At 34.8% G+C, this 24,663-nt stretch overlaps 1 long non-coding RNA gene across 1 annotated transcript in view; it reads right to left on the bottom strand.

Annotated features, from left to right (window-relative positions):
- The window catches only part of LOC147563345 (uncharacterized), a 58,534-nt gene that overhangs the window by 17,881 nt on the left and 15,990 nt on the right, over positions 1–24,663 (bottom strand). The gene's annotated exons all lie outside the window — the stretch shown is intronic.

The following is a 24,663-nucleotide window of genomic DNA, read 5'->3' as shown; positions in this document are numbered from 1 at the left end:
TTAATTAACTAATTTACATGATCAAGCGAACAAATTGCGTACAACAAATTGGATCAACTAAAAAAAAGGCCGTTGCTATGCAGAAGCAATTGTAGATATCAGGAGATTAAGATTTCATATGATATTTGAATAATTTTATATAATTGTTGCAATCTAATTTATGTAATGGAGTTATTTATCTGATTGTAATCGTTCGATATAATTTTGGTAGTTCATGTTTGTAGTTAAGCACAACTACAAATACTAACTCTATTTTGTGAAATTAATGAGACTACTAATGGAAACTAGTTTAAATATGATATTTGAACTTGGTCTATTTCGTGAACATCTAGGAAAAGTGTGACGATTTAATGATGCGGAGAACTTTGTAAAAATATCGAACCATTTTCCAACAATTTTTCGTTTCTGACTTAGATTCTCCCGCTGCAAAATCAAAATGAAGAACTAAAAACAAAGAAAAAATTTACCATATAAGTGTGGTGAAAGGGCTTGTTGGAAATTAAAAATACTTGCACAAACAAAGAAGAATAAAGAAGATATTAACTTGAATTGAATACTTGACTTGATTTGATTTGATAAAAATAAACTACAAAGACTGGTCTATTTATAGACCCAAATTCTACCCACTAACTAAGACCACTAGTAACATGATTCCACTAATTCATCCATTAACCCACTAACTTAATCAACTAAAGAAAATAACTACCCACTAACTTAACTCACTAATAACTTAATTATTAAATCAATTTTGAGTTTAAATAAAATAACATTAAAATTAACACCCTCCCTTAAACTCAAACGGTATAACGCCCATCATGATCTTCAACTTGTAAAATGAATCAACCTTTAATGGCTTAGTGAAAATATCAGCCATTTGTTCTTCTGATTTGCAAGACTTCACATCAATCTCATTATCCTTCACAAGCTCACGAATGTAATGATATTTTATGTCGATATGTTTACTTCTTCCATGAAATACTGGATTTTTTGTTAAGGCAATAGTTGATTTATTGTCACAAAATATAGTTGTAGGTGATTCTTGCTTCTTACTAAATTCATCGAGTAGACGTCGTAACCAAACAGCTTGACTGGCACATGAGGCTGCAGCTATATATTCAGCTTCTGCAGTTGAGAGTGCAACTACCTGTTGTTTCTTTGATGACCAAGAAAATACACCTGAACCAAGGTGAAATACAAAACCAGAAGTGCTTTTCCTGTCATTAATATCACCTGCCCAATCACTATCGGTAAAACCAACCAGATTAAAATTGTCAGTAGGTGAGTACAAAATTCCATGAGTTTGGGTACCTTTGATGTACCTCAAAATTCTTTTTGCTGCCTGCAAATGTATCTGACTAGGTTTTTCCATGAATCTACTTATCAATCCCACTCCAAACACAATATCAGGTCTAGTAGAAGTCAAATAACGAAGACTACCAACTAAACTTCTATAATAAGTTGGATTCACAAATTCACCCTTACCGTTATAGTCTAAACACTGTCTTGATTCAATTGGAGTCTTAATTGCATTACAATTCTCCATTTTGAACTGTTTCAAGATATCTGCAGCATATTTTTTCTGTGATACAAAAATTTCTTCCCCTGTTTGCAAGACTTCAAGACCGAGAAAATATGACATAAGTCCCAAATCTGTCATCTCAAATTTGTTAGTCATCGTCTCCTTGAATTCTTCAAACATAGTTGTATCACTCCCTGTAAATATCAAATCATCTACATACAAACATACAATAAGGATATTTCCATGAGAATTAAATTTGATATAGACAGTTGGCTCATAAGGACATTTTTCGAAACCACTTTCCAGAAAATATGTATCAATACGAGTGTACCAAGCCCTCGGTGCCTGTTTCAATCCATAAAGAGCCTTTTTCAACCTTAAAACTTTTTCTTCTTGACCTCTTTTAACATAACCAGGAGGTTGATCAATGTAGACTTCCTCCTCAAGTACCCCATTTAAAAAAGCAGATTTTACATCCATTTGATGTAATTTCCACTTATTTTGGGCAGCCAAAGCAATAACCATACGAATAGTATCAAGTCTTACTACAGGTGCAAAAACTTCATAATAATCAATACCTGGTTTTTGTTTGTACCCTTTCACCACCAATCTCGCTTTCAGTCTGTCTACTTGACCATCTGGTTTATACTTGGTTTTGAAAACCCATTTCACCCCAATGGATTTCTTTCCTGCAGGAAGAGAAATTAATTCCCAAGTATCATTTTTTTCAATGGAATGAATTTCATCATCCATAGCTGAAATCCACCCCACATTTTTTACTGCTTCTTCAAAAGTGATAGGATCACAATCTGCAAAAAATGCAAAACTTGCAAAATCTTCGTCAGAATCATCATTATCATTGGTTACAACATAGTCATCAAACCTTGATGGCATAACTCGAGTACGAGATGAACTGGGACGCAACTCTAAATTTGAAGTATCATGAGTATCAAGAGAATTTGGTGTATTCTCAATTAATTGAGAATCTGAAGCTACTGTCTCAGTATCAATATTGATACCCATTTGTTGTTTTTCTTCAACTGACCAATCCCACACTCCATCTTCAATAAATTCCACATCCCTGCTTACAATAACTTTGTTTGTTTTGGGATTAAACAATTTATATCCCTTACTAACATTACTGTAACCAACAAAAATACACTTTTCACCTTTGTCATCAAATTTCTTTCTTCTCTCATCCGGGACATGGGCATATGCAATACACCCAAATACTCTTAACCCTTCCACATTTGGTTTAAAACCACTCCATGCCTCTTCAGGTGTTTTATGCAAAACACTTTTGGTAGGAGACCTATTCAAAACATAAACAGAACAAGCAACAGCTTCTGCCCATAAAAATTTGGGTAAGTTCTTACCTTTAATCATACTCCTTGCCATCTCAACAATTGTCCTATTTTTCCTTTCTGAAATTCCATTTTGTTGAGGTGAGTAACTTACAGTAAGCTGATGTTTAATTCCCTGTTCCTTACAAAAATCAGAAAATTGGTTAGAGGTATATTCACCACCTCTATCTGTTCTGAGTACCTTCAAAAAATATCCACTTTGCTTCTCAACAAAGATTTTAAACTCCTTGAATACTTCAAATGCCTCTGACTTCTGTTTCAAAAAATAAACCCAGATTTTTCTGCTGTAATCATCAATGAAAGTAATAAAATACCTATTACCTCCACTTGATTCCACCTCAATAGGACCACAAATATCAGAGTGCACCAGTTCCAACTGCTTTGTAGCTCTGCCAGATTTTCCCACTGGAAAGGGATCCCTGTGTTGCTTTCCAAGAACACAACCCTCACAAAAACTGTTAGAATCATCTATTACGGGTAATCCAGTAACCATATTTTTCTGAGCCAATAACTTCAAGCTATTAAAGTTAAGATGACCAAAACGAAAGTGCCATAACCAATTTACATCCATAACAATTGCATTAAAAGAAAAATGCAATGGAGTCTGTAAAGATAATGGAAACATACGATTTTTTGTCATTTTCACCATAGCAACGATCTCATTATCCTTGTTCTCTAGTTTGCAGATCCCTTTATCAATTGTTATCTTGATTCCTTCCTCAGAAAGCTGTCCCAAACTCAATAAATTCCAATGCAAACTAGGAACATAATAGACATTAGATATATAATCATATGAACCATCTTTCAAAGAAATAACAATGTTACCTTTACCCATAATTGACACTTTGGATTTGTTTCCAAATTTCACGTTTCCACGTTTTGATTCATCTAATTGGTGAAATAATTCTTTCTTACCACTCATATGGTTACTGCACCCTGTATCCAAGTACCATTTGTCTGAGTGATCATCTTCATTAAGACTGCAGGCTAATAAAAATGTTTCACTTTCTTCTTCTGAATCTTCACCAGAGTCTTTATCTGAACCTTCATCCGAATAATCATCTTCATCGATTCTGCAGGCTAATAAAAGAGTTTCTTCCTCTTCTACATCATCTTGAACAAAATTAGCATGCTCAGAATATTTTTTGGAAAGTTTAACTCTACAATCTGATTTATAATGACCCAATTTTTTGCAACGAAAACATCTAACTTTAGATTTTTCATACCTTCCAATTTTTTTGTATTTCTTACCATGGCTCTCTTCACCATTAGAACCACCTTTTTCAAGCAGAGTCACTTTGCTTTGAAAAGCTTGTTCAATAGACCCTGCAGCAGCTCTCTGGTTTATCCTATGTTCATGAGAACATAATGAACTCATCAAACCTTCAACTGACATAGTTGAGAGGTCTTTTCCTTCCTCAATTGCAGCAACAACATAGTCAAAACGACCTGTTAATGATCTCATGATTTTCTCAATAACACGAAGATCAGTTAAATGTTCACCATTAACCCGCAATTGATTAACAATAGATTGAACTCTAGAAAAATAATCAGAAATATTTTCAGAGTTAATCATATTAAGAGATTCAAATTCACCTCGTAAAGTCTGCAACCTTACATTTTTTACCTTCTCATCACCCTTGTAGGATCTTTGCAACAAGCCCCACACTTCTTTAGCTGTTTCAGCTCTTGAGATTTTCTCGAAGACAATCTCATCAACAGCTTGATAGAGAAAGAACAATGCCTTCTTATCCTTCTTTCTGTTCTCTCTCAAACTATCTTTTTGGACCTGAGAGAGAGCTTCATGTGCTGCCTGATCAACTGGCTCTACATACCCAAATTCGACAACCTCCCAAATTTCCTGGAAGCCAAATAATGCTTTCATTTGGATACACCATTGATCAAAATTTTTCCCACAAAATCGCGGAAGCTGAGGTTGGATTGATCCATTCATTTTGTAATTCGGTTAGTAATCACAAAATAATTCTAGCTCGGATACCAAATGTTGGAAATTAAAAATACTTGCACAAACAAAGAAGAATAAAGAAGATATTAACTTGAATTGAATACTTGACTTGATTTGATTTGATAAAAATAAACTACAAAGACTGGTCTATTTATAGACCCAAATTCTACCCACTAACTAAGACCACTAGTAACATGATTCCACTAATTCATCCATTAACCCACTAACTTAATCAACTAAAGAAAATAACTACCCACTAACTTAACTCACTAATAACTTAATTATTAAATCAATTTTGAGTTTAAATAAAATAACATTAAAATTAACAGGGCTTTAGTACAAGCGAAAAGGGTAAAAGACATGTATCTGGTACCAAAGTACACCACATCCACACCATATAGTCGATGGTTTAAGTAGGGAAAGATTAAAAAAAACTAATCCATGGTTTAAGTAGGGAAAGATTCAACAGAAAAACTGCTTCTTATTAACATGATCGCAAAATACTAGTTGGTTTATTAGTCGAACATGTGTCCGTTTTTTTTTAAGGATGCTGGTATATTGTATGTAAGTCGTCTGTATATGTACCACCCCTCATATAAGAGATGTGCTGATAGGTTGCGCAAACCCTAAGCTGGCCTCTCGACCACATCGATCCCTAAATAGTTTTTAATTGTGATAGTCTAGCATGCAACTTCAGAAGCTCAAGGAAAAATGAGCTCCTGCCCTACTTGCAGTTGATATAGCATACGGGTGCAGAGAAGTCTTAACCACTTCCCTGGCCTATCAACTTCCTCTTAACTATTTTTTGTTCGTCTCGTATGAAACTCTCCCTATATCCACAATTGGTCTTGGCATAGCATCGGCAATAAAAAAAAAGAAAAGCTATGTAGCTATAAAGATAGTGTACATACATATGTACGTATATATACCTTAGATGTTTGCGAAGGACAGGAACGAAGATGAATATTGTGATTTTAGAAAAGAAATTTGTGATTGTGCAAAACTATAAGGAAGATGTATCACAACGTAACTAAATATACCTAAAGCCGATATTGTGAAAGCAACGGCAACTCGTCTGCAAACTCTAGCTACCTTAGGGTAGTCTTGACGGAGAGTGATGGTAAGGACAGCTCCGGTGAAGGCAAAGTTGATAGCTAAAACAAAAACATGGAAGACAAAAGGTTGATGATAAATGAATATTATGGTAGGAATTGGATTTCCATTTACCTCTTTGAATGGTAATTGGACAAGTAACATGGCTGTGAGAAATGAGAAAAAGAATATTACTTCCTCTACTCGACTCCCCATTTCAAAAAAATTGAACAACTTCATGGAAATTGATGGGAATTGAAAATTGTCAAACCAGGAAATTAAGAGTTCAGTCTTAATTGTTATATGGAACATATATAGGAGTATTAAAAGTTGATGAGTTGATCCGGTTTTGCCCCCCAGAATTAAGAGAAGGGGGTATTTGTATGTGAAAATATGACCGTTGGATGTTATTTATTCACTTAAGCACTCTCCATATAACAAGTCAAATCGGACAAAATCATTTCTTTTGTTAAAGTTGTCGGGCAATAATCCCCTTTTCTCCTTTTGTTTCTTAAGTAATCCTTTTGTTAAAGTTGTCCTCTCTTTTTCTCCTTTACCTAATCCACCTTACCTTTTCTTTTGCTAAATCATGAGTATAATAACTTGCCTAATTATGTTTAAGTTGATTTGATTTACCGCCACAAACAATGAAACATATATGTGACTTATGGTGCACGTCAAGAGACGAATAATGGAAGTAAAGTCATGTTTCCAATCTCTAATTCAATAAAATTTAGTATTTGCGAAACGTGGTCCATTGTATGTGAAATTTACAATGACACTTTACAACCTTTTATTCAAAAATTTATCTTAGGTGTCGTTTGTTTTTGTTTAGATTTGAATTTGAAATCTAAAACGATTGTATATGTAATTTTAGTTGTTTTACATGCGTTTATCTTGAGTTTTTGAAACAAGTCTTCATATTCAATACATATGTTTTCAGCTTTGAAAACAAGCCTAATTTGAAACAAAAATTTATTTTAAGATCTGAATTGATCAGAGAAATATATACATACAAGTACTCAAACTATACCAGTAAATTACACATTATTTACTTCGGATTTGGATTCAGAATTAACAAAAAAAAAACTTCTTATTCTCTAAATTTCCATCAAAATGTAATTATCATGTTCTAATATAACTAATATATTATTAGAGAGTGGGTGACCAATAGGGTCATCCACAAATTAATATATATATATATATATAAAGACAGTTAATTTGGTATATGTCACCTTCAATGACCATTATGCCAATGAATCATGATGTATATAAAATTATAACGAAGACAGATAGGCAACACTCCTGTTTGTTATATATATTTTTCACCTAAGATTTGGTCAAAGCAAGTTAACGAAATATGGTTAGAAGCGCCTTCTAATTTTGAAGGTGTTTATCACCCAGTTCTTCCTCCTTCTCCTTCTTCTTTCTTCTTCTTCTTCCTTTTTCTCCTTCTTCTCCTCTTCCTTCTCCTGCTTCCTCCTCCTTCTTCTTCGGCGACCATTTGCGGGAAAAGTAATCTAACGACTTATTTTATTTTCTTGGGGTTGATCTTAACGTTAAAATGAAGATTTTGATTTCGGTAGTTTTAAATAGAGAAAGAGTAAACTGATGATGAAAGCGCAAAGTGGGAATATAATAATCTTAACAAACTGGTGGCGGAAAAGAAGAAAAGGGGTCTATATGGGTATTTTCGTTAGATTAGAGGGTCAGACAAGAAACTGGTCATAAACTAGGAGGCCATTTGGAAAATAACCTTTTTTTTTTAATTCCTAACGAAATAGCAATAATATTAAAAAATTGAAAAAAAGGAAAAGTTGGGAGTTTTAAGGATTTATTAGAGCATAAGGATCGAGATCCGAAGATATCAAAGTCAACTGTCCAAGATATAGAAGAGATCCGAAGATATCAAAGTCAACGGTCCAAGATATAGAAGATATTATTTGTATTTATCCTAGATAGATTCCTAGGATAATAAGACACCCAAGTCACTCTATAAATAGAAGTGACCTCTATGTATTTTATCATTAAGTTGCATTGAGTCTGAGTCTGTAACCAATCAATCCCACGATTGTGGAGGTAATATAAAGCAGCCATTAATGGCTTTCTCCGTGGATGTAGGTCGTGATCATCCGACTGAACCACGTAAACTATTGTGTCATTTATTTTAGTTTATATCTTTTATTCTAACATGAAATCTTCACATGGTATCAAGAGCAGGTTTCTCTTCCACGTTCCACAATTTTTTTTTAATTGATGTATTTATCACTGACTCAATCTCGAGTCTCTCTCTATCATCAACTCTCTCATCATTTCATATGTATTTATCAACGGCTCAATCTCTTAGCCGAAGGTTGCACTATACTCAAATCAAGAGAATCAGATTATAAGTCTCTCTCTCTCGGTTAAACCTCTCTGTCTCTCTCGTTTTTTTATCAAAGATTAAGAGGGATTTTCTTAAACCTTTCCTGTCTCACTCGACTTCTCTCTCTCGACTTCCGTCAATCCCAGAAGAGGGTTATACTATACTCGGTTAAACTCAACACTTTGAAGTTAAAACCCTAATAATAATTTCATCAATCATCTCCTTCAAGCTTCCGTATTATCCAATGTACTTTCCTTGCGATTCAATTTTTTTTTCTCGCTTTTGTGTCAATCTAATATCCACTTGCGAACCATCATCATCATAAACTCTTTCTGAGATTTTCATCAATCAAAATCCAAGTGTTTCTGGATAGTCCAATACCAAGGATCTCCATATGATTCTGCAGTTTCTTATATATGGTTTGTTACTTTTATTAAAGTATTAAGATCTATAGAAAAGTTCTAATCGACAACCTCTTGGTTTGTTGCCACGGCATGACCACATGTGGGAGTTCAATGTTTTAAAAATAGAGTTTCAGAATTCAAATGCCTATACAGGTAACCCTACTTCTATGTATATGAAGTGTTTGTGAAAATGTTTCAATGAAACTTCTTTTGTTTCTTTCATGTGTTTTAGCTGTGTTGGTAACTGTAACGAAACAAGTCAATTATACGACTTTGTTGTTCGATCATGCAAGCTAAACGGTCGTTGAATCTTCTCTATGCCTGGAACAATTTAATACAAATCTCGTAGAGTCTCTGACTCCCACTCTGCTCTCTCTCTAAACTGTCTTTGTTCTTGTAACAAATGGTGTCAAAGGGTTTTGGTTCACTGCTACTATTCATTAGCAGTACTTTGTATCCTTCTTATAATCTATAAAGAATGGCAAGATACCCATATGGAGGTTAGCTAAAGTGACTTTGATTACTTCGTCTTCTCTGATGCTGCTTCTCTAATGGCTTCAGGAAAATCTCCTTATGAAAGATTTTTTCAATTGTTCTTTTGTAGTTAGAGAATATCCTTTGCATTCTTTTTGGTTTGGTTCATGTTCGTCCTTTGATGGTGCACTGAAAAGTGTTTCAGTGAGTTCAGATAAATCTGGTTCTATTAGTCGTAGTAGTATCTGGTTCTATTAGTCGTAGTAGCAGCGATGATGATTGATTTTTCGAAGAAGGTTTGGTGGTGTTAGTCATTGGTATAAAACATTTACAAACCCAGCTGCTGCAATGAACACTAGATTTATTTATTTTTCGATAGTTTTTCCGATCTTCCCTATCACCAATCGGTATCTCATGTGTTTCTGGACAACTTCCACTGTCCCACCATTGATTTTACCTCACTCGGTGACACATCAATTAATTTCTTCTTCTCGTTTTATGACAGTTATCTCTCTCTTTTGCCGATCGATTTTTTTCCGGTCTTCTCTTTTATCAATCGGTCGTTCCGATCGTTTTGGACAAGTTCACATGGGGTTTGTATGATTAATCAATTCGCTTTGCCGATTTTCTTTTCCTTTTCCAAGCTACCTTGTGATTATCATCATCTCAAAATCGAGATGATCGTTTCTAGGGTTTTATCATCAACTTCATTTGTTACTTCCGCCTCTTCTGTGAGCATGATAAACCTTGAAGTGCATAAACTCATTCATGAATTGATATTGCACATATACATTGAGAAGAGTATTCTGGTTTTTCTCCCAAGGTACTATTCATTGGTGCAGCAATGGGTTCTTGTAAGGTCATTTAGTTCAACTTTGAAAATCCACATTCTTTACATTAGCATTGATACTGAGCAATCTCTGATGGCTATGAACAATCCATTAACTTTCGAATGAGTTTGATCTTTTATCAATCGATCGACTTTTTGTCAATTTATTCGTAATCTCTAAATTTCCAACTTTTTGTTGTGATATAATCTAATTCAATCGGTCGACTTCCTATGATGTTTTTATCACTATATACTCATCTTCTCGAGTTTATAAGCAAATCTGGAACAAGTTCTACAAATTTGTTTCACTTTGGCTTATTCATCTAAGTTGTCTTCTTATCGTTTATAGTGTTCCATTCTTCACCTTTTTCAGTAACTACTTAATAAGATCCTACTTCTCTCCATAGCACTCGAACTATGCGATCATCGTCATCGTCTCTTTATGAGACTTTCATTGATAATTTTTTTTCTCAAAAGATGACTTCTGCAGAAGTTCTTTTCTCTTTTGTGCACAGAAAACAAACTATGCCTTTTAATATTAATAGCAATCAGAATATGTCTTTATGTGTTTGTAATTAAACCATCTCTCTGAATCATAGGAATCAAGTTATCAATTCTCTTTATGAACATCATGCTTTATAAGCCAAATCAAAGTCCAAGTTTTTGGGTATTCAATCGTGCAACCTCCTTTCCACATGATATCTCATCATGAAAACGAAAACCTAAAGTCAGATTCATAACTAAACTTTAATATTTAAATCAGTGAGGTTCTTTGTGCACCAACAATGAATCGACATTAATATAACAATCTAGTCAAGATCACTGATCAATAGCATATCAATAGATCTAATAAGAGCACCACATCTATGGATGCTTCTCTCTCCATCCAATCATGGTGATTTTTACCTCACAGATGTATTCTACATCTTCACATTTGTCAAGATGTTCACACTATGTGTGATTTTCATAGAGATTATATATTTTTTTTATTCTTGGCTTCAACTCTCCTCTTCTCGCTTATGGAGGCTAATCAATCGTGTTCCGATTACCTCTTGGTTGTTCTTCACAATATTCGTGATATTTTATTTAGTTCTGTCACTGTCTCTTTTACGGCACTATCTTTGCTGTTGTGAATATTTTATCACGGTTTCTGCTCTATACAGGAAACGTCGTGTTTATTACTAATACTTTTTCTCAACTGTTTATAGTTGTGACAAATTTCTATGTCACCTTTCTCTTTCTATTTGTGACACTGTCTTCATCATCCTCTTCATGGGTCCTCAAGATGAATCCATTATGTCTATCGGTTCCTCTCTTCCATCATCAACTACATATGGTATCATCTCCTCATTAGTTGATAAATTTGAAGCTGACCTCCTCCTCACCAAATGTTATTCAAGCTCTAGAAAGAAAAGAGGAAAAGAATAAAAGAAGAAAAGAATGTTATGCAAGCTTACAAAAGACAAAGAATATTATATAAAGTTTATGTGCGAATAAAAGTTCAAGTTGACGACAAAGAATTCAGCACCACTGACAATTGTTCGACATTAAACGGAAAACAAAAATCAAGTTCAAGTTTTGAATCTAATCATATACGAGCAACAATCATCTTTTCCAAGTTCAATTTTCAAGTTGGATACTTCACATGTTCCGTAGTCCAACTTGAGGGGGAGTATTAGAGTATAAGGATCGAGATCCGAAGATTTCAAAGTCAACGGTCCAAGATATAGAAGAGATCCGAAGATATCAAAGTCAACGGTCCAAGATGTAGAAGATATTATTTGTATTTATCCTAGATAGATTCCTAGGATAATAAGACACCCAAGTCACTCTATAAATAGAAGTGACCTCTATGTATTTTATCATTGAGTTGCATTGAGTCTGAGTCTGTAACCAATCAATCCCACGATTGTGGAGATAATATAAAGCAGCCATTAATGGTTTTCTCCGTGGACGTAGGTTGTGATCATCCGACTGAACCACGTAAACTATTGTGTCATTTATTTTAGTTTATATCTTTTATTCTAACATGGAATCTTCACAAGATCTTAGGTCATGGAGGCCATAACTAGTTGACATCTAAAAAAACAATTGATATAGCAATTGTAGATAAAAATTAGTTATCTCTAGAAAAGGAATTATATTTTTCTGATTAAAAATATGATGGATTTGTTCAACCACGACAATATTAGAGGGCCGCAATTTTGGAGAATAAAGAAAAGTTTCCGAGACATAAAGACTAAGTCAGTTAAGATTGACTTGCCTGACATCTTTATTATTCAACCTAATAATTTGCTTGATTGAATTTTGTTCCCTAATCTTCATCTTCTCATCACTACAAATTCCGACCACCAACCACCATTGCCACCTTTTCTGTCTCCTATCTTCTTCTCTATCTCTCGTTCACTTCATTGTAATTTCACTAAGTAAAACCTAATGCTGTAAGAGAAAATATCTAGTGAAGAAGTAGTAGTGAGAACAGATCTGAGAAAAACAGATTGAAACCGTATGATTGTTGGAGAAGAATGAGAAAAGAAAATAATTATGAAGATGAAAGGTTAAATCGTAAAACTTCGAAGGAACTTTAATATCTGTTATTTAAATAAGAAGAGGACCAAGACTAGAGGTTCAAAACAAGGAGCCCAAGGAAACAAAACCAAACAACAAAATGACAAGATTAATTGTTTTAGAGAGAGAAAGGGAGACGAGAAGATGGATTTCATTAAACCTCTATAAAAAGCAACAGTATTAAAAAAATCTTAACTCCACTTTTCAAAGGGATTACAATTGCAGATCTAGAATTGCTAAATGAACTCAAAAATTATGAGAATTTTCAGATCTGTTTACAATTCTTAAAAAGATGATGAGAATTTTTAGATTTGAAGTTTATCTGAGATTGTAGAAAGAGATAAGTTTGTTTGAGATGAAGATTAGGGAGCAAAGTTCAATCAAGTGAATTTTTGGGTTGAACCATAAATTTGTTCCCACGGTTGACTTAGGTTTCGTTTGACAACACTAAAATAAGTTACTTTTTTGCTTATTTAAGTAGAAAAGTCAAAAAGTTAATTTGGTACGCAAAAATTACCGACTTCATTTAAGTTAAAATTTGACCTTCTTTTAAAGTTAAATTTTTTAGCTTTTGACTTCAAAGTAAATTAAGTAACTTTTGTTTGAGACATGCATGAATTTTACTTGACGATTTTTTTGTCTATCTTCGCTCCACTACCACAACTAAACTTCCACCATACCATTCTATCCCCACCACCACCACAACAAGCATTGCACCTCCCCCACCACCCTACCTCAACTACCACCACCACACCTTAACCGCCACCTTCGTACCACCACCACCATACCTCGACAACAACCACCTCGTAGCTCCAGCACCACCACGGTACCTTCACCACCACCACCGCCACCACCATACCTTCACCACCACGATACCTTCATCACCACCACCACCACCATACCTCCGTCATTACTACCTACATATCTTATCCACCACCTTTACCACCATTACCATACCACCACCACCATAACTCCGTCACTACCTCTCACGTACCTTATCCACCACCACCACCACCACCGTATTTCAACCACAACCGTATTTCCACCATCACCACCACCGTATTTCTACCACCACCATCGCCACCATCATACCTCCACCACAACCCATACCTCCACCACAACCACCATCGCTCCCACCATCATACCTCTACCACCACCACCATCAAACCTCAATAACCACCACGCCCCATAACCATACCTTCATCGCACCACCACTACCACCAATATCACCACTACTTCGTATACGAGAGTAATCGTGGAAATCATAAACAAATTAAATTAAAATCAAGTCTCTCTATGAGAAAGAAAAATAAAATTATCAAAAGTAAATTGAGTTACCAAACTAACTTTTTGACTTTTTTACTTATAAGTAACATTTTTGGCAAATATACTTTTGAAATTTTGTTACTTTTTTAAAGCAAAAGAATTTCTACTACAAGCAAAAGTACTTCTACTTTTGGTTGCCAAACGACACTTTAGTCTTTATTTTTTTTATTCCCCAAAACCGAGCCTATTAGAATTGTCATATAATTGTTCTATGTGATGTGAGAAAAATACCACGTAAATAAAGTTGTCAACTAGTTTTGAATTTAATCTCTACAAACTTAACACTACATGACGGTCAAACGTGATGGGTTCAAACTTCAAAGGACATATGTGTTGTCAACAGTTGGTAGCCCATGTGGTTCCAAGGTGTTGACATAAACTCCAGAAAGCCCTGGAGGTCCCAGGTTCGAATCCCAGAGAAGGTGGAATCTTTGGTTATTTGAATTGGAATTATTAAGGTGTAAATAATGTTGTTGGCCTTTAGGCCATGTTCTAGTTGGGTTATAGGCCCGGTCCTGTTAGTGTTTGAGTGGGCGGTTATCGAGCTTATCACATCTATGATGTATCAAGTGCCAAATGTAACGACATACGTAGATCGTAGTCGACTTCCAAAAAAAAAAAAAAAAAAAAAAGACATTTGTGTTACATCACCTAAATAAATATGTACCTGTCAAGCTCCAAGGATGTAACACGTTTTGGGGAATTTTTGTTGGTTTTCTAGCATTTCAAGCCATTATCATGCATTTAGCAATAATAACTTTTTTTGTTTACATAATTTAATTAATTCGGGTCTGACTCAGGCCTAAACACCACTACTTATATAACATTAGAACTATTGACTATATATGTATATATTTCAAAAGATCACTAGTTTAAAACTCTTGTGTTTAAATTTTCTCTACTCTTCCAGATCAAATAAAAGTAAAGCTCAACAAACAAAAATAAAATAAAATTAAATGAAAAGTCCTTCATTTATGAAGTATTTTTTGAGGAAATTTATTCACACAAGAACAGGTTTACTTCTTTCAACAAAAAAAAAAAAAAAAAAGAACAGGTTTACTTTAGAAGGGTACTAGAATGTAGTTAAAAATGTTTCCAAAGGTTTGATGGCCTAGTAGAAGGACCATAACTCAAACAGCCCTCATAGAGTGCCCAACCACAATCCCGGCCCGGGTGCCACGGGCTGATGTTTAGAGGGAGAAAGTACTCCGGCCGGGATTGTGGCCCAGTAAGACCATAACTCAAACAACACTTTCTCTCTCTAAATATTAGCCCGCTACATACTCCGCCCGGATTGTGGCCGGGCATTGCCCCATTATCTACAACTCAAATTAGAAACTTCAAAACTGTTTTTGGCCTTTTAATCGTGTAAATATAAAAGACCAATTAACTACTTACTGGATCAATTAGCAAAGTTCATTAGAACAGACCTCATCACTCAAGACTGGTATCATTCAAATAAGTCTAACTGGATGTTGAACTCATGAGCTTCAAAGTATCTTCATGTTTTGTCTAATGAAATAGCATTAATGTTAAACAAAAAAAAAATCAAATGAAAAGTGAGGTAGAGGATTGTAGGGACTTCCAATTCCAAAAGTCAATGGCAGGTAGCTGTCCACGATGACTTTTAAAATCTGTAACATGTTCTTGCTCTGAATAAAACAAGTAAACAACTACTCGAATTTCTTAATTAGATACTCCAAAGAAAGAGATGAAATTAAAGAATCTCCATTTTATTTAGTCCATAAACTTTGTGGTTTTGAGTTGCAGTAGCCATTCTCATTCCCTCTGGGGGTGCTGAATCACATATCACAAAGGAAGTGTTCCAAATGTTTCTCAAAAGTCTTGCTTCTGTTGGATCATTTGTAGCTCAGTAGCTGTATGTATTAGGATCCCTATTCATGGATCTCTCGGGTGGAGAAATAAGAGGATCGAATTATTTCTTCCGACTTTTCTCCAAGTTCGATAAATAATGGTCGATCCTATATTTCATTATAAGACTACGGTATTATGCCTTATTTGATCCCTATTGGTGCTATATTGGATTTGAATCAGATTTCGATCAATCTATATTGGTTGACTGCCTCCATTAGTGAAGTAAGTAACTTTTCATTTCGTTTATCTCTTCCACATTTCTGAATTAATTAAACTAACCTATTACATATATTGTTCTTAATAACAAAAGTTTGAGTACACTATCTAGTAATTTCAAATATGCTACATCATTCGAAAGAAAAACAAAAGTTCGTGAACAAACAGAGATAAAATAATTAATTGTTTAGGAAAATGATCTAGGAAGGGAAATCTTAAGAAGATTTTGGAGGGAATTTCAAATCAACAGTTGAAGTTGATTTTTGATTTGTGTCCTAGATCAAGAAGAAATTTTGGCCCGTGGTTTGAATTTTTTTCCCAAACAATCTATCACTACTAAATTGTTTATGCGTGTAAGTTCATCTAATTGTTGCTCCTAAAAAGTTTTATATCCACCGGGCGGATGAGAAGGAGTACTTTTTTTTCTTTTCTTTCAGAAAGCAATTATCTACCTAACACTATTTCTTAATTCAAGAAAAATAAAATATTATTGTTAGAGCATCTCCAACCCCAGCCTGTCTTAGGCCGAAAAAACCACTTTTTCACCCAAAATTTTTGGTCTCAGCTCAGCCTCTAAAATTCAGCTCCAGCCCTAGCCTCTCTTGAGGCCGAAAATTTGAATTTCACTCTTTTCTACCATATTAAATATTATTAACTATCCAACCACCATATTAAATATCTCATATTTCTCTATAAATACATCTCCCTTTCTCTACAAACTCATCAAACTTCATCTTCTTCTTTCTCATCAAACTTCATCTTCTTCTTTCTCTACCATGGATCCTATGAATATTATGAATCCCATAAATCCTTTGAATCCCATGAATTCCAATTTTACTTTATTAATGTTGATGTTTGAAGAAGATGAATGGGCTCGACAAAGAGATGACGATGATCGTAGAATGTTAGAAAAAATGGAAAATAACGCTACACGAAGACGTTCTCGTCATGTTGGTTCTGTTTTGGGTCGCAAACTATAGATCATAATAGACAACTCGGTCATGAAAACATCATGAGAGACTATTTCAATGAAACTCGAACTTATAATGACACATTGTTTCGCACACGCTACAGGATGAATCGTGGTTTATTTTTGCGTATTCTAAATGCTGTTGGGGGATACAACCCCAGATTTACTGAAAGAGTTGATGCATTTGGGCAAAAGAGATGCTCACCTCATCAAAAAATAAAAGCTGTAACGAGGATGCTTGCATATGGATGTGCGGCCGACTCACAAGACGAATATTGTCGGATTGATAAGTCTACTGTCATTGAATCTTTAAGAGAATTTCTAATCGGAGTCATCCATGTGTTCGGCCCTAGATACTTGAGAGATCTGAATGATTTAGATATATCTAGACTCCTAGCACTTGGTGAATCGCAAGGATTTCCTGGAATGCTAGGGAGTATTGATTGTATGCATTGGGAATGGAGTAAATGTCCCGCCTCATGGCACGGATCCTACGTACACTGGCCATGTCAAAACCCCAACTATCATCCTAGAAGCAGTTGCATCGTCAGACCTCCATATATGGCATGCATTTTTTGGGATGCCTGGATCCTGCAATGACATTAATGTTCTTGAACGTTCACCAGTTTTTGATAAACTGTTAAGCAATGAGAGTCCCCTAGTTAATTATGTAGTTAATGACACATAATATAATATGAGTTATTATCTTGCTGATGGGATATACCCTCCATGGGGTACTTTAGTTAAAACTATTGCTAATCCCCATGGTCCAAAAGAAGCATATTATGCCAAAAGACAAGAGTCGGTTCGAAAAGACGTTGAACGAGCTTCTGGTGTGCTGCAAGCTCGTGGGGAATTATTCGGGGACCGTCACGTTGGTGGGACGTAAAGACCATGAGTGATATTATGTAGGCCTGTATCATAATGCATAACATGATTATTGAAGACGAAAGTTCAAATGCTATAATCAAATTGAGGGATGTGAAATGGGTCCGATAGAGCGTGGAGAAGACTTATCGGACGAAGCGCTTGAACGTGTAGGTCGAATTAGAAACCAAGATACTCATTCTCGATTGAAAGCAGATCTCATTGAACACTTATGGAATACGAGATCAAACGATGACAATGAATAACTTTTGGTCGTTGGATTATTAGTAATGTGTTTATGATCGTCGGATTATTAGTTTTGTGTTTTGGATATTATTCACGGTGGTTTTGATTTTTAAGTTATTTTTTATTTTATATTTAATTGTTTGATATTTTTATTACAAAAAAAAAACAAGCAGATATGGCCGTTGGATAAACCAACGGCCAAGATCTGTCCCCAAGTGACCGTTGGGGACCCCAACGGTCACTTGGGCCTCCCTTGAGTCGCCCCTAATGTTAGGGGCGACTGAGGGAGGAGCTCTAGCCTCCGCTCCGCCTCCGCTCCGCCTCCGCTCCGCCTCCGCTCCGCCCCGCTGGGCTTGGAGCACCGGGCGGAGGCCATAAATTCGAATTTATGGCCTCCGCCCGGCTGGGGCTGGAGTTGCTCTTAGGGTCAAAAAATTTATTCATATAAAAAAACATGTATATTGTTCCATTTACTAAAGTTATCCAAATATTATTGGTAATTATACATAAAATTTAAAATAATATAAATAATTAGTAATCAGGTTATTTTATATTTATCTTTTGTTCAAAACTACCCCTTCTTAAATTATCTTTTTTTTTTCCGGTTCTTCTCTTTCTCTAAACTTAACCGACTCTATAACACTCTCTTTAAACTCAGTCAACTATCTTCTTCTTCAGTAAATCATTTCCTCTCGTCTTCATCTCTCTATAAACTCACCGATCTATTTCCTGTTATCATCATCGATTAATCATGTCCGACCACTACCATCACCAACCAATTTGGTTCTTCTCTGATTCAGCTCAATTTCTAAATCTCATCGACTATTTAAGTCGCTTGTTACTTGAATTCGAGACCGTCTCCACCCGATTTTTTATTGATTTCTTTGTTGGTACACTTCTGACGATTTTCTCAAGGATGAAGGACAAAATTAGAACTGTGACTGGTCATGTGCCATAATTCTTTGCAGATCCCAGTCTGCCTCAACATCAAACCTACAAAATGAAGAGATTAGATAGATATCATTTTATCAAGACCAAATAAAATTTATAAAGTAACAAAAGAAGTACAAGAAATCAATAAAACATGAATGCTACATGATCCATCTTAGTCTCACCTAGGACTGTAAACGATAGCTTATCGGATCGGACATAAGCATATCCGTATCCGATATCTGTTAATTATCCAACGGATATTATAAATGATTATCCGAATCTGATACTACTTACGGATATCGGATAGCTTATCAGATACTTTGACAAAATTTTAAATTGAAATTTTTAACCATTAGGTTTAAATGATAAATTTCAACCATACATTTTATATATTATTATGAATAAACTTAAATTTTTGTTATTTTTTTATATTACTTATAGGATACGGATATTTATCGGATCGAATATTAGTGTATCCGTATCCGATATCTGATAAGCAGATATCCGAATTCGTATCGGATATCCGAAATTTCAGATATTTTTTTAAATTCGAATACAGATGCGGATCGGTTGTCGAATATTTGGATATCCATTGACAAGCTTAGTCTCACCTATGGAAGCCATTAAATGACAGAACTGCTTGGTGGAATTATCATAAGAGTCAAATAGGGTCTTAAATTTGTTTTGTGAATTGGTTAATGGTTGAAACCTGTCTGGAATCAAAAGTCATATGATCTGTAGCACCAGAATCAATTATCCAAGTACTATCCGAAACATGTGTAGACATATTTAAAGTCTTGCCTACATTACCTGTAGTGGCTACTGTCGATGAAGCATGCTTAACAATTGGATCCAGGGTCTTCTTAGAGTTTTTCTTTCGATTATAATCCCACCATTCTGGATAGCCTAACAGTTCATAACAATGATTTTTGGTATGACCAATTTTGTTGCAGTGAGTACACTTATAAGTAGTTTTGTCAGATTGACCAACAACTTTAGAAAAATTTGAATTTGCCTTATTGCGAGTCATTATTGCGGAAGCATCAGTAGCCTTTCACTTTAACTAAACTGGAAAAAAAAATATAAAGATGAAGCTTCTTTCTCTTTCAATCAATATATATTCACAAAACAAATTTAAGACCTTTGGCTCTGATACCAAGTTGAAATTGATTAAAGAACTTGTTTTATTCCTTGATGGTTTACAAAAGAAATATAAGACTCTATTTATAGAGTTACAACACTACTAATTTCTAATTTTACTAGTTCCTAATATCATACTAGTTTCTAATAGTTTTATGCTAATATATTTACAAGTTCCTAATTCTTACTAGTTACTAATATTTGATATTTCCTAATATTATTATATGAGATATCTTAACATATAGAAATATATTTCAACATATTTAAGTCAGCTATTGCTTGAAATCAAGTTCCACCACCATCACCAACCGATTTTTTCATCGCCTTCTTCAATTTATCTCTCTTTTGGTCTTTTTATTGATGCTTCAATGTGTATAGTTGTGTTTATAAGAGAATCAAACCCAGTCTATCTATTCCTTGTCTTGCTCAACAAAGATGAATTTCACAACAAGTGAACTTGATCGAGTCCTATCATATCCTCTTAGATGATGTTTATGTGCAACCAGATGTGAAATCCTAACTAATTTGATGATGATGAAAAAAAATTCAGGATGTTAAATTTACGATTATATAATAATCGGAGATAGATGAACATAAATTAGACGACACATATTTAACGAGGTTCGGTCGGATATTCACGACCTACATCCTCGGATAAAGCCTGAATGGCTACATACTTTATTAACCACAACTGTGGTGATTCGTTACAATAATCGAATAGTAATCGAATGATTTAACTCCTAGAATCCTCTCTTATTTATAGAGAAGGTTTAGGGTTTCCTAGTTTCCCTTAACTGAACTAGGAAACAATATAAATATTATCTAACAATAATATTAGATTTATTACAAGAAATATTATAATATATGAAACTGAATATTCTAGATCTTCACACATCTTCAAATATCTTGCAATAGTCTTGATCGTCGGATCTTCTCATCTCGATCCGCCTCTTATATCACGTGTTTACACACGTATCTCAATACCCTCCCGCAAGTTGGAGCACGGAAGATGTGAAGTGTCCAACTTGAAAAAAAATAGTGATATCACATCCAAAATTGTGACTTGAATCGCCTTGATTAGACGGAACAACCTACGTAATCAACGACTTCAGTAGGCTGAAAAAAACTCACTTGATGATGGGTCTTGAACATGACTTGAAGATTGATATCCCAATTATGATATGAACAAAGAAGATGATCACTTAATGTAGCAACAAATTCTAGTTCTCCACCGAAAAGGAAAATGGCTCGGCTGGATTGGATATACGGGCCTTTCTTCTTATTTTGCTAATAATAGTGTGACCATGGGAGGGAGTACTTCTTTGCTAGTGTTGTTTCTTGTGGTGCTCTATTTGGACAGAGAAAATGCATTCTTCTTGTGTCAACTCAGGTGGTTTCGGTTGCTCAATGAAGCTTGAAAAAAAAGAAGTCACAAGACACAAACTTGGTGTTGAAAAAAGTCGACCAAGAGATTGATCGATTATATAATCACAACATTTAAAAAAAATATTGGAAAATTGCGGAAGCTTGAATCAGGATTGAACTACCTGCTCTGATACCATGTTAAATTTACGATTATATAATAATCGGAGATAGATGAACATAAATTAGACGACACACATTTAACGAGGTTCGGTCGGATATTCACGATCTACATCCTCGGATAAAGCCTGAATGGCTACATACTTTATTAACCGCAACTGTGGTGATTCGTTACAATAATCGAATAGTAATCGAATGATTTAACTCCTAGAATCCTCTCTTATTTATAGAGAAGGTTTAGGGTTTCCTAGTTTCCCTTAACTGAACTAGGAAACAATATAAATATTATCTAACAATGATTAAAAAAAATGGTTTCGAATCACCGTGAAGGGTCGGGATCCTTGTTCCAAATCTCTCTGGTGTCCTTAAGAGTTTATCCTTCACTGATATTTTTTTTGAGACACTTTGTCACGTTTTTGTCTTGTACAGAACCGTCGTAGTGTTTATTAGCCTCATTTTTTTTAGACTCTTTTATTCATTCAATATCCGACAATGATTTTCTTGCCAACTTTAAACACAACAACATTATTTTTGTTGTCGTTTCTTCAATTCTTCACTGACATTTTTTTGACAATGACTTTCTTGTCGACTATAACGACAACATTATTTGAGTTGTCCCTTCTTCCAAATCCTTTCAGTACTTTCTCATTACATATGTTTTCGACAATGCATTTCAGGTCAAACGTAACTAAATCTCTTTTGTTCTTCCTACTTTTCTTCATTTTTGACTTTTCTGGTTTTCCCAACCATGATTATCTTTTCAGAAATGATCCTACGACCATTGTCGTACGTTGTGTTTTACTTACAAGATTTTTAAAACTTATTCTCTCTAGTCTTTCAACTAAATTTTTTCGACTCCTATTTTCTGCTCCTTCTCCTTCATTGAGAACGATTCTCTTTCCTGCCACAGATACTGATGACCCTAGCTCTACAGCTACGACACTTTTTTCGGGAACTATTCTCTCTATTCATCCTACTTCATGGATTATCGATAGTGGTGCTTCGAACCACGTCTGTTTCTCTTTACAATGTTTTAGTTCGTACGAACTTGCTCCTCCATCACTTTACGTTCAAATTCCTGATGGGAGTACCTTTCTTGTTAAACATATCGATAAAGTAGTTTTTCCCGACTCCTTACATATCAAAAATGTTTATCACATCCCTAACTTCAAATTTAATTTGATTTCTGTAAGACAATTATGTAAATCTTTAAACTGTCTTGCGACTTTCTCACCGTCCCTATGTGTCTTTACAGAGGTTTTGACAACTCACCTGATTGGACAGGCTGATGAGGTTGGCGACCTCTATATTTTACGCCATAAATCTTCAGCACTTACTCTCCATAAGTCGCTTGACCTTTGGCACAAACGATTAGGACATCCTAGTTTGGATCGCCTCAAACACTTATTTAAGCGTTTCGATTTTATTCGCTTTGACTACTCGCATGACTGCACAATTTTAATTTGCAGATTTGCAAAATCTACAAAGTTAATTTGCAAAATTTGCAAATCGAGTTACAAGATCTACAACTCGAGATTACATTCTGCAAAACTTGCTAATCAAGATTGCAATATATGTTTTGCAATCGCAGTTTGGAATTTACGTTTTGCAAACCCAGTTTGCAGAAAAAACTAAAAAAAAAACCTAGTTATTTCTAGAAAAAAAATAATAATTTTGAACGTGGATCTTGTTATTAAGCTAATGAAAATTCATTTTTAAATATAGAAGTTTATCAAAATTTGACATTTGATGACAATGTTATATCCAATTAAAGTTTAAAGAAAAAATTGAGAAATTAGTTACACAAAATGGTCTTTTGTTTTTATATATTTCGACCTAAATAATAATTATGAAATGTTTGTTGCTTTTTCAATTATTTTCAAAATAATTTTAACCTGTTTAATTAAAAGCTCAAAGAGAAATTCTCCGAGAATTTACTTGTCGACCTAACATTATTTTTTGAGAAATACTAAGTATATAAAAGATCTTGACTTAATTTGTGACCTGATGACACTATCAGTTAAAAGAGTAGATCGTGTAGTAAAATTTTGAATTCTTTTGTCTTTTAGTGAAGACGCATCAGCATGTCACGTATTAAACCAACATTTTGTGCACACAATTATGTATGATGACACAAGGATCTATTAAGTCAAACTCTTTACGAAAATGATTATCTCGACTTATAGCTTAACCAAACATTTTAATGCTTGATGTTTGAATATTGTATGGCAATATTAATATGCAACGTAGGGTATGATTTATAGGCGAATTCGAAACCTAAAAATTTGACGAGGTAATCGTCACCTGACATCACACGCTCGACTTCATAAGGGAAATGTCATTTGGCCCCAAAAATAGAAGCAATCATCATCGCAAGCCAAATATTGATATGGGACTCCCATTAGTTTGATTGTTTATCTCTCCATGTGGCTCGGTCAATAGAAACCAGCCACATCAACACTTTGTCTGTGGTCAGCCCCATTTTTTAGGCCAATAGCACTTTTCACCTGAGAAAGGGACCAGCTAGGGTTTCCCATCCTTTGTTGTCATAGGGTCCTTGTGGGAGTGAACATGAGCATTCTCTTCTCAGCTTCTCTCGTTTTCTTATCTATTTCAACAAAAAAAGAAATAGTAGAAAGCAGGATGTCTTGAGGCGCCCAAGGGAAATAACCTCTTATGGGCCGATAGCTCAATAGGGCTCAGCAGAGACTACCCTGTAGATGAGTTAGTTGCCCAGAGACTACCCTGTAGATGAGTTAGTTGCCCAGAGACTACCCTGTAGATGAGTTAGCTCAATAGGGCTCAGCAGAGACTACCCTGTGTTGAGACATAAGAGTCTTAGATTCAAACCCCATCACTTGCATTTTCATTATAGAAAAATATAATTTGACTATGAACAAAGCAGCGAGCCTACCCTTCTCGAGCCTACTTAGATTAGAAGCGAGCCTACACCGAGACTTGATCTCA

Source organism: Eschscholzia californica, unplaced genomic scaffold (assembly GCF_041429995.1).
Source record: "Eschscholzia californica isolate CP2 unplaced genomic scaffold, dmEscCali1.0.p SCAF_1, whole genome shotgun sequence".
NCBI lineage: Eukaryota > Viridiplantae > Streptophyta > Magnoliopsida > Ranunculales > Papaveraceae > Eschscholzia > Eschscholzia californica.
Note: the sequence above shows the minus strand (reverse complement) of the source record. Positions and strands in the feature narration are given on the sequence as shown.